We start from the raw sequence: 3,637 nt of genomic DNA, 5'->3' as shown, positions 1-3,637 counted from the left end.
ATGTTTCGGGAGTGGCCATCACAGCTGGTCCATTGTAACCTTTTATATGGGTGTGCTAATGATCTTGAGCCAAGTCAGGAAGCGGCCTAGTAATGCTGGGTCTTGATAGAATGGACGGTCCCTGAAATAAATAAAGGCTAAATTGTCAAGGAGAAAGGGCATACTATCTTCAGTCCATAAGGCATCACTCACCCACTAATGTTGACATATGGTCCATAAGTATTATTTAAATAAAATCAAATAAGATTATCATTGTTTTTCTTAACAAATAGTACACAAAAAACAAGTGCTTTTGCATAGGAGTAGAATAATTTTTATATTTATTTGGTTTCTTATAATTGTATCATGGAACAATTATTTATTAAAGCAATCCTTAATTAAAATATGTGCATTTTGGAAGTCAACTAATGGAAGGCAAAGTCAGAGACGGTGTTTGCTAATTTAACCCTGTTTCTTAACATAATCGTCATGGTCATGAAGTCGTAATTTCTCAATGAGAAAATTCAGATTACCAAAATTGACTTCCAAAATTGCACAGTTAGGCAAGTTTTGCCCACTCTTAAGATCCCATAAATAAAAATTGCACCACACGATTGAACAAAGCACCGATTTCCATGGCTAGAATTTCCCCAACATATAGTTTCAAAATTCACCATTATCACCCTTTTTTCTTCCTTTTCCATTATTCACGCTACAAAAGAAATAAAATCAAGGTTTTGTAGGAGCCTAGACCGGAAGCTACATCGGTTCAAGAAAGAAAAGCTAGCCCATTTTCGTGTTTATTGGCATGATATTTATAGTGGCTCGAACCCCTCAGTCATAGCGGTAGTGAAGAGCTCAAGCAGCTCATCAGCAACTCTTAGAGAAATTGGTAGGAAGGGCTCAAGGGTTTTGTGGATCAGCATCACAACAAGAAAAATTCCCAATTGATGGCAGAATTAATAGGATGAAATATTAATTTGACAGAATAATTGATAGATGGCAGGCAGCCTAATTAAAGTCTAAATCATTAACAAATAGCACAACTCTTAAAATTCCCTCACAGGACAAATTAATCATGGCAAGATAGTTTCCTTGCTATTAATTAATACGACTTTGACAAATTGGAGAGTGTATATGTATAAGTTGGTAAGCGGCGTCTTGACAAGGAGTACCAAAGTATGGAAACAAGGCAAGTGCTTTCGCTTTTGTAAATTGCCTTGCCATTACTTGGAATCAAAAATGGCTAGGCAGCAACCTTCTTCAACATATGAATGAGTTTGATTACTGACATCACAACAAGAAAAATTCCCAATTGATGGCAGAATTAATAGGATGAAATATTAATTTGACAGAATAATTGATAGATGGCAGGCAGCCTAATTAAAGTCTAAATCATTAACAAATAGCACAACTCTTAAAATTCCCTCACAGGACAAATTAATCATGGCAAGATAGTTTCCTTGCTATTAATTAATACGACTTTGACAAATTGGAGAGTGTATATGTATAAGTTGGTAAGCGGCGTCTTGACAAGGAGTACCAAAGTATGGAAACAAGGCAAGTGCTTTCGCTTTTGTAAATTGCCTTGCCATTACTTGGAATCAAAAATGGCTAGGCAGCAACCTTCTTCAACATATGAATGAGTTTGATTACTGATTTAGGACAAAAACAATGGATATATATATTAAATATGATTTAGGACAAAAACAATGGATATATATATATATATTAAATATGTTTTTTTTTAATCTTTATCTCTGTTTTTTTAATCAAATAAGTTATTATCTCTGATTTGTACATATAACACTAATCAAAGATGGTAGAGATATTGGCTCTTTGTCACACTTCAATATTTTTTTGATAAATTTTCTAGGTGCATCCAATGGTAATATATAATGATCACATTGCTGATTGGTAATGAGTTTGCTAATGGTGTAGTTTTCTTGCAGATTAAGAAACATTTTAATTAAGTACAAAACTTAATTAGAGAGAATATCTTATCATTCATTTTTAAACAAGAGAGAATCTAGACAAGTTGTAACAAATCCCAATATACCAAAGAAATTGACAGGCCTAACATGAAAGGCAAACGCTCTGTAACCCTGCTTCTGTGAGCTCCGACCATATTGGACCCAGTGTTTCAGTCATACATCCTCCGGGCCTTCCACAAACAGTGAGCAGTGTCCGAGCTCTAATCATCGTCAAGGGGAAGAAGGGGTTATTTTCCTTAGATTTTGTTTGTGCCTTTTTTCATCGCTATAAAGATTAGATTTGCTGGACCTCCTGCACTAGCAATCTTGCGTATGATCCCACGATCGGTTTGAGATTCCCACTCTCCTGCAGCCAGTTGAAAGTGGTGTAATCATTCTTGGCATTGAGTCCATTGCCTACGTATAATAAAGGAGTACACGCTACCGAACCAAGCTGTGAGGTGGTTGAATTTTCTGGCAATGGGGTCATGTGCAAAGTTCTTGAGAAGTGTGGAATAAATAAACAAATAAAAAAACTAGTCAGACCCTCGGAAAAAATAGCAGTAGTCTGTGTAGGCAGCCACTGAAATTTCAAGTGATCGGAAAGATGGAGGAGAGATTAAAAAATAAATAATGTTCATCTAAATTAGAAGAAAAGAAAAGGCCTTGAAAATGATGGAAATAAAAAGAAAATTCAAGAATTTGATGCGTAATAGCCCTTTCAAGGTTATGGCATTCCTAGCTTTGGTGATTGATTCCAAGAGTAAAACAGCACAGCAAAATGAAAGGGGAAATGATAGAATATTGAGTTGTAGAGTTTCAGCAATAACTTCATCAAGTTTGCGTAGGCTTTGGTTCAAAGCCTTACCAGCCAGCAAGGATGACTGGTTTGAACACTTGCAGCTTCAGATTATGTCATAATTTGAGATCTGGTTGGACTTGCTTTATGGGCTATCATTTTAGCTTCAAATTGAAATCAAAATAATAAAAGTAATTTTTCCATGAATTTTTAAATTCAAATATAAAAATAAAATCATATTAGGTTTGATTAGAATTTTTAAAATTTTAATTTTTTTTGAAAAAACTTCATATTACTTTTTTTATACTTTTTTTTATCATTTTTACATCCTAATATAAAAAAAATAGAAAAAGCATTTTAACATAAATTCAAATAAAAAATCACTTCAAAAAATAATCTCAGGAATCTCATACAAGCTCTGCATTAGAATATCATATCATTATGGATAAAAAAAAAAAAAAGGTTAAAAACAACACGTCAGAAAGTGATATTATGATGTCCAACCCCAACATCCCAGGAAGTTGCTTGAGCTTTAATGCACCGAGTCCTCGGCCTGGGTTCAAAAGACTAGAAAAGTCACCGTACGATCAAAGGCCACAAAATTCACTGTACCCCACCAACCATAACGTACTGATTGGCTAAAACAGCTAAAGACACAAGGACACTTGCCTATAGAAATGCATCAAGAGACAGCAGTGTTCTAAATTAGCTTGAGCATGGACAATTCTCCAGAGAGACAGCAAGAAGGTTTGAACAGATTCTAACGTCAATTGCAAGACTTGTATGAGGAATCAACATGTTACTCCGGCCCCGATCGCCTGACGTAAAGGGCTGGCCGGTGGGTCCCCGCTGACCCGCCCCCCCCCCCCCCCCCCCCCCCCCCCCC

Source organism: Populus euphratica, unplaced genomic scaffold (genome assembly GCF_000495115.2).
Source record: "Populus euphratica unplaced genomic scaffold, PopEup_1.0 scaffold57.1, whole genome shotgun sequence".
Taxonomy (NCBI): Eukaryota; Viridiplantae; Streptophyta; class Magnoliopsida; order Malpighiales; family Salicaceae; genus Populus; species Populus euphratica.
Note: the sequence above shows the minus strand (reverse complement) of the source record.